Consider the following 12,948-nt stretch of genomic DNA (forward strand, 5'->3'; position numbering starts at 1 on the left):
CTTGTGAAGATGTTATTGAACTCGACTGTACAGAAAGCATATAGCGTTAGACCAAGAAAAGTCTGCAACGATTTTGATAGCACACGCAGTGCATGTGTTATTTTAACGTCAAACTTCTATGAAATTATGACGTATTAAATAACACTTGCACTGCGTATGTTATCAAAGGCGCTGCAGACTTTTCTTGGTGTAATTCTAGGTACAGTCGACTACAAAGAGTTGTATCCACTTTTTCACCTTACTGCATTGTAATAAAGTGAAAAAGTTGATAGGTACATCTCTTTGTAGTCGACTGTGTAACTAAACATACCTACCATACTGGGAAGTGAAGTCTCTTACGTCATAATCTAGTAGACATGCACTTTTTTTTAAATCATAACAACATGATGTCAATCTTAGCATTCTGATTATTACAAATACTATAATATCTGAATGATCTCATTTAGTTATCGTTCGCGCGAGCATTGCGTACATAGATTGGAGCGAGAGAGACGCACGGGCGAAATAATGAGAATAAAATGTATATTTTAGATATCATGTTGATGTCAAATTGTAAGTTTCATTTGGCCTCCTATAGGCCATTCAAATTAGATCCAAAAAAGCGTTTTGAGGAATTAATTCCCAGCAAGCTGGAAATCATTTTAATACATTCATTTGGTCCTAAATGCGTATAATCTGAGTTTGCTCTATCACAGGAGGTGTGGATAAATTTTGGGAGCCTTGGGAGATACATTTTACCTTTGATTGACAAAACCACTCGATGTAGAAGGAACCCACCGTCAAAATCAATGGTAAAAAAAATGTCTGATTTTAACACGATTTTACCAAAGAAAAAAGAAATACAAAGTGGCGGCCATTTTTTAAAATGTTTAACTACGAATTCATATTAAGATACCTTTCGGATCCTCAGATGTCAATTTTTATCGTGATTAGAGCAAATTTTACATCGGACGTATCGTTTTTTAACTACAACCATAAAACTGAAAAAGAGCAAATTTTTTTCCACAACTCCTGGAATGGAGCTAACTCGAATTTCACTAATTCAGAACCAAATGAAGATATTAAGATGATTTCCAGCTTGCTGGAAATTAATTCCTGAAAAAAAAAACTAATTTTATTGGCCACTAGTGTGACAGGTACCGTAGGCATTGATATTGTGATGAAATAAAATCTGACCTCTAAAATCTTGCGTAGGATGCAAATGTATTGAGTCTTGCAAAAAACGTACCCCAGCACTTTATTTTCGGATAGGACGCCTGAACGCTAATTGAGGGTATGAGTCCCGATCTCTTGGACGATATGCGATGGCATTTATAGTTATCGCAGATACAAAATTACTATGATATTGATAAGCTATCATTGATAACATGTTAATTTTTTGGATTAAACCCATTTTATTTGGTTTTGTACTAAAAAAGGTACAGGTCGATCGAGTAGATCAGGCAAAAGATGTCATTTTTATACCTCGCACCAATGGGAATTTTATGTGTTTTTTGATTGTTTGTGTAAAACGACTTTGGGTCAAAAACCATATAAAATAGTTTGCAACCTACATTTTAATATATTTTATTTATTTTATTTCGTTGGGTGGACGACATCCGGAAAATTGCGGGTTACTTCTGGATGACATTAGCTCAGGACCGGGACAAGTGGCGTAGGTACTAGAAGAGAGGCCTATGCTCAGCAGTGGGCGATAAAGGGCTGATATGATGATGATGATGATGCTTTTATTTCAATTTATTAGTGCTCAGATTGAAAAAATAATATAATAAAACACTTCATATTCATGTTTTATAAGACTCTTTATGGATCCCGGAAATGGCCTGACTCTATAGTCTGTATCTTTAGGTATTTAAATAAAAGTAAACAAAATCTACCCTCAATGGCTCCTTAAGCCAATTGAGGGTAGATGAAAACATCACACGATCAAATAATGTAGGTTAAAGTCTGGTCGTTCAGTGACAGATCCAGGCGGTTTTGTATTTGGTTGGTTAACCAATAAATGTTATAACTCCCCGAAAATGTACAAATTATTTGTTTATTTATATTTAAATACCTAAAGATACAGAGTAACCTATGTCTATGCCAAAATAGTAATTCTAAGGAGAAAATTGACCGAATACGCCGTGTAGAGCACAGTTTGTGTTGTGTAACGTAAATCATCCTTGCGACCCACAAAAATTACGTAACGCAATAACTCACACCAACAAAAGAAAAACGCTTTAAATGTTGTTGTAGCGATATTTATTTTTATCGATAATGGCTTAAAGCTGTTCCCGGAATACGTAAAAAGAATTTCCATGAATTTTCCAAGATTATACATCGAAAATATGATGGATTATTCTCGGAAATAAGTCTATTCTAGGTTCGCCGAGGCTCAAGGGATGGAACACTTTATTCCAATAAGCGGCGATCAAATCTGCCGGGCTAGCCAAGGTGACAATTGCTATCGTTTCGACAACGAAACGCTTTGTGTCTCTCTATCACTCTTTCAAATTAGTGCGACAGTGACAGTTGCGTTTCGATCGCTACGGAGCGTTAGCGATTGGCATGATGTCTACGGGGCCAGGCCGTAGGCAGGACGCAAAGGGATTCGATGGCGAAGCGCAAGCGATTGTCACCTTGGCTACGCCGCCTGATCTACTCAAGAGTCCCTGTCAGCTTGATATTATCGAAAGCTTCTACGTAGACGTCGTTGACACACAAAAACGTACTTAGTATACATTGTTTAAAGTCTAAAGTAGAATGGCAGACTTCAATCCATATGAAAACCAAATTACTTGTAGATACAACCTTCCTGGCATTACTTGTTAAACTTGGTTTGACCTTTGTTCCACTGGATTTAGACATCGAAATTGTTTAGTAAGGCTTAAATGTGTCGCTTAGCTTCAAACTCGGGTAAATCCATTCGACCCTCTCAGCAAATATCTACCCTATTACCTTTTCTTAATACCAAAATCGCATAATCTGACAGATGGATTTACCAGAGTGGCTTGAGTTGCCGAATTTCAACCTACACGGTAAAGTTACTACCTTACCTACCTAGGCGTTTAAGAGCCAACGGGAGTGGTCATTTCTCCATACAAACGTACTCCTCGTTTTCCTCCGTGGTTTTTGAAGCTAGAGCAATGATTTTTTCAACACAGATTAATATTGTCAATATCTGTGTCGGACCGTTTTGCTTTTTTTGATATTTTTGTTTTTTAAGGCGCTAGAGCCCTTCAAAAATGACCAAAATGGCCTATTTGACTATGCCGCAATGAGAGGCGTGGCATTCAAAACTGATATCAATTAGCCAAAAAAGCAAAACGGTCCGACACAGATAATTTCATAATCATTTAGATTTCCAAATTTGGTTACGATTGGTTAAGTTTTGGAGGAGGAAACAGAGGAGTACGAAACCTCGATTTTTGAGATTTTTACGCAGGATTTTTCGCCTTGTCCTTATCGCACTACTTTTAGGTGCCGCTTCCGTTAGCGAGACGGGTATATTTACCTAAAATATTTAAAACTCAGCTCCTGTTTCGTCTTAAGATGTTGCACTCGCTTATCATAGATCTTCGACGAGTTTTAAGGATGACTCACGCTAGACCGGGCCGGAGCTTCCGGCGCTTCGTTTTCTATGGAAAGCACCACGTGGTCATCGATCAGCCGTCATAGAAAACGACGCGTCGGAAGCCTCGGCCCGGGCCCGTGAGTCTTTAAGCTAATATTCCTTGGTTTTTGTCTAGGACATTGACACAATTATGGTACATAAATATGGTTATAGGTTCCTCAATTCTTTATCTTTATTTGTAAGAGCCGAATCAATGTAAAAATACGACGCAATTGATTAATTGATAAGGATCATTTTGGCGTTCTTCGAGTATTGACTCTCATTTCTGGGATTCTGCTTTTTATTAGTAACTAGCTTTTGCCCGCGACTTCGTCTGCGTGGAATTAGTGACAGCAGCTAAAGTAGGTACTTATAGCGCCTGGATAATGATACAGCAATCATTCAATTCGCGCATTGCTTACTTCAATTATTAGGCAATTCATTAACTCTTTCAATTCCACCCCCCTTTGCATTCTCTTCTGTCATACAAACTATCCTATAATAATAAATAAATAAAATAAATAAGCGTGACGTGCGGCTTAAGCGTGAAGAGGTAACAGACAGATAGACAGACATACACACTTTCGCCTTTATAATATTAGTATGGATTTATGTAGGTACCTAGTTGGCTCTTTCTAAAATTTGACTTTCACAAATACCTACTATGAAAGAAATATGACGCCTATTTTTTACATTTTTTACCAACTCCTCCAAATGATTTTGTTATAAAAATAACCTTTTTGTTAATCTGTCAGGCTATGTCAAATTTCTATCGATTTAGCAAGAAACCGCCAAAATTTCACAATTTAGTAGACCTATTACATTTTTAGTGTTATTTAGGTAACAGATTCTATTCAAAAACCTCTTTATAAATCTGAATTCAATTTTCCGCACTAATCGACCACACAAAACATCAAACACAGTCTTTAAATTTCATGATAGCGACTAGCGAGACTAAATTTCAAATAAATGGCAAATAAATGGCGGCAATCAATCGAAAAGCTATTTGGCGGACAATCGAAACCCACAATAGCTTACGTAAAACCCACGTAAGTTAGTTTTAGTATATAATGCGTTGATGGCAATCAAGCATACAGCTTGGTGGTAAATCTATGACCGCTTGCTACTCTGTGTGTAAAAAAATGTGTGCACTCCTTTTTTTGAACTGTGAAGCTCATGGTGCACCCACATTGGTGTTATAAAATGTTAACTAACGTTATTCACTGTTATGAAACATTTGTTGTATGTATATAACATTTTATCACAAATAGTAACAAATGTTACTTACACATTGTTATCATGTTTTGTAACGTTGTATAACATTCAATGTTATACAACAAATTTCAGCACTGTAACAAATTATAACTTTTCTTCTTGTAAAACGTTTTATGTTTTATATCAAAACCTTAAGTAATTTATAAAGGGAATCTAGATTCCCTTTATAAGCTGTTAATTTCCTATGAGACAGCATACAAAAAGGCAATGCGGGCATTCTGATTTGAACTATCTTTCTCTTTGGCCGTTTTCTAGAAGAACAATCCATCGTACGCAGACTAACGGCCCAATTCGAACAATGCTTATAAGATGTCACAGCGATACGATACCGATCTGTCAGTGTCGGTATCGTATAGCTGTGACATCGTATAAGCATTGTTCGGATTGGACCGTAAGATTTTCATCAGATAAAATTCGTAAGCGTCTAGCACTCCAGATTCTAATATTTTGCTTAGTCTGCGTCCAATCCAGTGTTGGCAGGAACTCGAGTCTTTTGAGTCTAAATTTGATTAACTCGAGTCGTTTTTACGAGACTCGGCACTAAAATTCCGAGTGTTTTAAATCCTGAGTCGAGTCCTATATTGAGTCTTTTAAGCGCAACTCAAAAGGAATCCAGCCTCTGAATAAAGACCCCGTCACAATTTTGTAGGTTTATCTAAATACTAGTAGAAGTAAAGGAAATACTTAAGCGTATTGTATTGTATGGTGTACCCAACTCACGAATTAAACATGAATAATACATTTAGGTCTTTTTTGTAAAAAAAATAGAGTTCTCTGAAAATTATTAGTCTCTATAAAAGACTTGGGGTCTCTAACAAGTTGAAAAGAACTCGAGTATCGCTACAACTTATAAAACAAAGTCCCCCGCCGCTTCTGTCTGTTTGTGTGTATGGATGTTCGCGATAAACTCGAAAACTACTAAACGGATTTTCATGCGGTTTTCACTTATCAATAGAGTGATTCTTGAGGAAGGTTTAGGTGTATAATTTATTAAGGTTATATGAATGAGTCTGAAAAATACAGTCGATTCTTAAAGCAGAAGACTCAAAGGACTTTTAACCAGGAGTTTTAACCAACCGATCCAATGTTAATGTAATGTAAGGGGTCACAATAAACTGCCCACTCGGCCTAAACCCGATAAGGTCAAGCGCTCTCTAAAATAAAATTCCTGATAATAGATACATTGTCATCTTTCTACACCATCTTTAGGTTTTAACCTTACAGCACTAAGGTTGACTTTTCTGTCAAAGTTGGGAAGGTCGGGCGGCCTAGCCACGCTGAAGATCGCTTGCGCTTCGCCATCGAATCGCTTTGTGTCTCTCTATCACTCTTCCTATATTAGTGTGACAGTGACAGTTGCGTTTCGTTCGCTACGGAGCGTTAGCAATTGGCATCTTGTCTACAGGGCCAGGGCCTTGTGGTAGTTGTTATGGCTGTAAAAACTGTAGGCATTTACTTACCTGAAAATTTCAGCAATAAAACGCATAATAAATAAAAGAGAAAGCGTAAATAACATTATAATAATGCCCGAGCAAAACTGGGTCCAGGCCAGGTCGAAATATAAAAACATTTTTCACAATGCAATTCGTTTTTTGGCGCATAAACCGTGCCAATTAAAGGATGACTCACGTTAGACCGGGCCGAGGCCGGGCTGGAGATTCCGGCGCTTCGTTTTCTATGGAAAACACCACGTGATCACCCATCAGCCGTCATAGAAAATGATATGTCGGACGCCTCGGCCCGGGCACGGCCTGGTCTAGCGTTATCCTTAATTCAAGTATTTTCATGACAAGCTCGACCGAAGATGAGTATGTAGTAGATGAGTAATATAAAACATTTATTTACATACAATATATATACAGTGGTACTACTAAACGTAGATGAGTTATTTATCTCCAGACATCATATAGACGGCCGGACATAGTGAGGCCGACAAGCCCTTTCACGCCTATGTATGTATAGTGCTTTTCTCAAACATGCAATGAAATAAATAAAGAAATCTCCACGAAATCAAAGTTTTATTTCTAGAGAAACTAAAAGTAAACTAGACACAAAATATAACTAAGTATCTTTATCAGACGTATATTTTACACATGTAGTTTTTCAATTGATTACACGCAGGTCTATATTTATGTATCTTGTATGCATGTGAGCATTTTTCTTAGTTTTTCAATTTATAAAATTGGCTTAAGCATCCATATATTTCGCCTTTCATTTTGGCGGCAGCAAGTTTATTTTTAGTAAATTCTGATTTCGCTCTCATAATCGTAGGAGTACACTTAATAATCATTTCTTATTTTCGTCAGAATTCATATTAAATAACACAATCAACAACGCACAATAAATGCAGTAAAATAGAATTACAGAATGAAAAATGTTCTTCTTTAGAATGATCCAAAAAATACCTGACGCGTGTCGCGTGACATTTTCACCGCTAATATTTAAGTGAAATATTTTTAAATGTGTATTTGCAATTCACATTCATTGGAATTTGTTAATAGTGTGTTATTTATTAATTTTATTATGTTCATGACAATTTTATATGAATAAAACTGCAAAATATAGCAAATATCAACTGAAATAAATGTCATATACTAAGAAACAGTGACCAACGCCTCCAGTGCTCCAGGCTGGAATCTAACCAGCGTCCTCTACTGCTATCGCGGCAGGTGCCTGTGCCATTCGGCCACCGGGCCACAGCCGGCATAGGTCGAATTTTTCCAAGTATAAGCACTTCTTACTGAAGGCTTATGGCGCCCCCTGGCCATCCCTAAGCTAGAACAGTATGGTTCGGACCTTCTAACTGGATCATCTCAAGAAAAACAAATCAAAATATTTTCTGAAATAATTTAATTTGTTCTAATACTTCTAATAGTATAGCAAATATCGTTTATCGTTAGGCGTAGTGGCAGAATGTCATTACGAACCATAAAGAATATACTGCCTAAATTTTTTTAAATGGCCGAATGCCATGATGCTGTATCACAAATATCTGTGATATGGAAATTAAAAAAGAGCACTTTGCCGACCTAGGCCTGCAAGTTTGTATGAAATTTCATTAAATTCTCTAGTCTAGCCGCGCCTAAAACGTGATACTTCGCAGCCTATAATAAAGAACATAATATCAATATTTCATTGCATGTTTGAGAAAATAACACTTGCACGTCTGTGCTATAAAAATCACTGCAGTGTTATTGTGGTCTGACGCTATTATACTATTAGCTCCCGTTTACCCTATTGTGACGGAAGGGTAACTACGGAACCCTACACTGAGCATGGTACGACATGCTCTTGGCCAGTTTATTTTAAAACTATTAGAACTATTTTAGACAATTCCAAGTTTGCGGATTACCTATAATCTTTAATTTCCGGGATCCTGTTACCTTAACTAAATGTTAAGAGGAAATATAAATTAAATTTTGATGTATATTTATGACTTCGTATGCAACGCCCGTCCAATTAAATTATGTTCTCAAGCGAGATCATCAGTTTCCATCGAGCTAAACTAATACTTCGTCAGTCATATCACATTTTAGATACCGATATCACAAACTGACATAGGTATGTTAAAGTATCTAAGTCGGCTTTAACGTCAGTATATTAATTTGTCGACAAGATAGGTATATTATAGCTGTATAAATTATGAATTACTGATAAATTTCATGATTCAAAAAACATACCTACATTAGGTACCTAAATTTTCTTTAATTTTAATCATATTTACCAAACAACTTGGCAAATATACTGTTTGTCAAAAAAAAAATTGATACAAGCTTTTATCGCTGACAACTTTTCTTTCAACGGAAAACTAATACTCATCGAAACAATTCTTACAAACCCAAAGACAATTATGTTGCGTTGTTTTATCACAGAACTCCTAATATGGCCACCTCCTGTGTCCATTATCAGATCATCTCGATGGTTCCATATTATTGCATTGTCACCCGACTTACATTGTATAATTATGAAGTTTCAGCTCAATTTAATATTCGGGTCGTTTAAGTGGGTCTGTTTCTGAACGCAACCTTATGAACTCACTCAATCTCTTTTTACAAGCTTTTATTTAGTTTCACCTGACCGTTGTCTGTCTGTCTGTGTGTGTGTAATCAAATCTTGCAAGTTAAATTGGATCCACTTCCCGGTTTCCGATTGAGCTGAAATTTTGCATACATACGTAAGTCGGGTGACAATGCAATATTATGGTGTCATCGAACTGATCTGATGATGGAGACCGGAGGTGGCCATAGGAAATCTGTGATAAAACAACGAAACCTAATTGTGTTTGGGGTTTTTAGAATTGTCTCGATGAGTATTAGTGGCCTGTGGAAAAAAAGTACAGTCGGCGATAAAAGCTTGTACCAAAAATGAAATTTTTGCCAAAAACTTATTTCTCAACAACTCCCAAGGTTAACATCGCTCTTTAATTAATTTAAGTTTTTTTGTGAAAATACACAGTTTTCATTGACTAAAAGTGAGGTTTATTCATCCACCAACAGGGTCTAAATTTGTCTAGCAAGATTCGGCCCGAACAATATGAATTACAAACATTACAAATTAAATAAAAGCTTGTAATATTGCCGTCACCACAACCGCATTTTACGGTGCACCGCGAATCAGAGGCCAAGCTGCAAGAAATTAATCAGTAAACACCAATTAGCTGTGGATTACTAAAGTCCGTTTTCTAATGGGTAGGTACGTTAATGTAGATTTGTAAGGAGTGGGTTTGTCTTGGATTGCGACATGTCGGCCTTGCGATTAGTGTTGCTATAATCAGTTTAGATTTTGCTGGAGATATCACCTTTTAGACTGGATCTAGGTATTCTAAAGTTAAAGACTTTTTTTAGAGAATTTTACTTAACTAACGTTACGGTGCCAGATGATTCAATTAAATTAGGAAATTGCTAAATGTCTATTAATGAATGAATGAACATTTTTATTTCAGGCAACTAATGGCCCATACATATATATACAATACCTTAAAACTAGCATACATATTATAAAAATATATTTTAAAACGAAACACTAATTAATATTCTAATACGTAAGTATTACCTATATTTTAGCAAGCTAATTGTCTATTTATAGATAGGTAGGTATAGTTTTCCACTAGAGACAGACCAATCTAAGTATGTAATTATGTATGGCATTTGCTACCTAAAATGTACCTAAACCTAAGTATGTATGGTATTCGAAATGTCATCATAAACGTCAATTTTCTATAAAGATTTGATGTTTATAAAGACACTGTTACACTTTGTTCTGTCAAAGTCGGTGCAGAGTTTAGACCGTTTACCTAATAAATAGGTACCTATACCTATTCAGACCTCTAATTGAGTTACTTTACAACTTTTTTACGTCGATTAAAAATGTAAAACAATAAATAAATGCAAGAACTCTTGTCAGCCCAGCACAGTATGATCTGATCATTGTTGTCAGCTGAAAAGAAACCAATTCGAGTAGATTTAATGCATCGTCGCACCCATTGAAAGGAAATTGGGCTCTTCAACGCAAATCTTGTTACGGTTGTTGCTTATTTATCTTGGTCCGTATCGCGCTTAACTTTCTATTTTTGTGGAAATTACCATGGTCAATGTCATTACTTGGCATAACTGTATTAGAATTAGCAATTTTCTACTTTTTTGATACCATAAAAGTAAATACTTAACATAGTCTCTAATAGGGAATATTACATTTTCTTTTTTTCTTTTTGAATGTAAAATAAACTTAATTTTTGAGACTTTGGAGCCTTGTATTTTTTTATAATCTCAATATGTATTTTTATATTCCACTTTTTTATAATGGATGGCTCATTTTCTATCCATTTAGCTAAATTTTGTTATAATATTCAATATGTGTAAGTACACAATTTCAAATTTTCTTGGTCACCCAGATTCAAGTACTTAACGGTGACATGGAGATAGTTTCATCATCATCATCATCTGAGGCATTACAGCCGCGGGTGGGGTTAGCCTGGTCAAGCAAGTCTCTCCAGTCCGATCTGTTTGTGGCCTTCCTTCTCCAACTTTTCACTCCTAAGGATGGAGATAGTTTAGCAAACATATTAGCAGGAACATAGTTCAGACTTGAAATTAATTATTAGCGTCGGCCAGATACCGTGTCGTGTCAAACCAAAAGGGTTAAGATGCCCCATGGGATTAATGGGATCGAATTATGCAGAGCTTGTTTTGCGCAATAGGTAGGTGTATATTTGCTCGTGGTCGAGGCTAACTGATGTCCCAGCAAAATGTGAAAACAGAGATTCGTGCAACTACCCGACGAAAAGTGTATGAAAAAGTTTGGGGTAGACATCACATTTTCAAACCACCCACTACACATAATATGTTAATTATAAAGGTAATAAAATAAATTCGCGATAGACCCATCTATAAATGTGAGTTAATATAGACGATAGTTCCACGTAAGGACTATAGTTACCTGATTTACGGTAGTCGGCTATAATGGATGAATGGCCGTATCAATTTAAACAACAGGAACGTACACGTACAGTTAAACCGAGTAATATGGTTCAAATGATTGATAACTGATCTGCTACTTTCCCTCGTTACACTTTCAATGTAATCACATTACAGCGTAAAATGATCGATCTAATTATCATTGCGTAAGCCCTTGTTTTGTTGCGTAACTTTACGGGTCAGGTTTTGCCCTCAAGACGGTTATGAATTATGATTCGTTAATTTTACGGCCATGTTTATGGGGGAAGCTTTTCTTGTAAAATGCATCAAATGCATAGTCTAATAAAACATGGTCTTCTCTTCCCAGAGTGACACAAGCCTACGTCACAATAACATTGCCACTTTGTATGGCGCTATCGCATATTATCATATAGCGCTGTCGCATGATGACGTAGGCTTGTGTCAGTCAGGTGACCTAGAAAAGACGGGAAGAGAATACCAGGCGGAGTGTATTATTATACCATGATCAAATGGCTTCTTAAGCCAGTTGAGGGTAGATGAAAACATTAACTTGGTCAAATAATGCATAGTCTAATAAAACATGGTCTTCTATTCCCAGAGTGACACAGGCCTACGTCACAATAACATGGCCGCTATATATAGCGCTATCGCATATTATCATATAGCGCTGTCGCATGATGACGTAGGCTTGTGTCAGTTAGGTAACCTAGAAAAGACGGGAATGGAGTACCAGGCGGAGTATATTATTATACCATGATCAAATGGCTTCTGAAGCCAGTTGAGGGTAGATGAAAACATTAACATGGTCAAATAATGTATGTTATAATTAGGTCGTTCACTGACAGATCCAGGCGGTTTTGTATGGGATGGTTAACCAATAAATGTTATAACTACCCGAAAATGTACAAATTATTATTGTTTACTTTTATTTAAATACCTAAAGATACAGAGTATAGGACACACACGTTCCATTTTTGCGCAAATTTTGACAGCGATGTTAGTCTGCCATACAACACAGTATAAGCCACCTGGCAGTCGTTTTTGCCCCTGTTAGGCTGAAAGCGTAGTGAAACTGTCTTTTTTCACTTTTCTTGCGAGGCTCCACAGATGCTGATGACTAAACAACTTTTCCCATAGTAAAGGGGTATTTCGAAGACTCATAGGACTACCCTCAAAATTAAATTAAATTTAATGTCAATTGACACTAAATTTCTACGAAATCTTTGAAAGTTAATCCCCTATAAATATCAATATTTTCAGGGGTCAGTTAACTAAAATCCTTTAAAGATTTTGCGGCTGAATCTATAGTAAAGGTTATTTACCTAGCTACATAAATATTGACTTAACAGAGCAACTTAAGTAATATCCTGAATAAACCTCACTATCTGAGCTGTTTATGCAGTACCATAGAGAAAAAAATACATAGAGTGCTCACTCCATACATCAGTTTTAGTACCAAAATAACTATTATTTTCGTAGTCGACATCTAGCATCGAGTAGCGGTACTTGACAATAGATGTTGCAACGACCGAAAAGTGTAATGCTCAACAATTTTCAGCTAATATTCTAACCGGATTAACCGGAACTATATTTTAACTCCGCTTTTAATATTAGTTGTAAATTGTTGTTCAATACAATTTTCGT

General features: G+C 36.3%; 1 protein-coding gene across 1 annotated transcript in view; it reads left to right on the plus strand.

Moving 5' to 3' along the window:
- The window catches only part of LOC134794769 (probable serine/threonine-protein kinase kinX), a 50,945-nt gene that overhangs the window by 2,575 nt on the left and 35,422 nt on the right, over nt 1–12,948 (plus strand). The window lies entirely within an intron of this gene.

This window comes from Cydia splendana, chromosome 11 (assembly GCF_910591565.1).
Source record: "Cydia splendana chromosome 11, ilCydSple1.2, whole genome shotgun sequence".
NCBI classification, from domain to species: Eukaryota; Metazoa; Arthropoda; class Insecta; order Lepidoptera; family Tortricidae; genus Cydia; species Cydia splendana.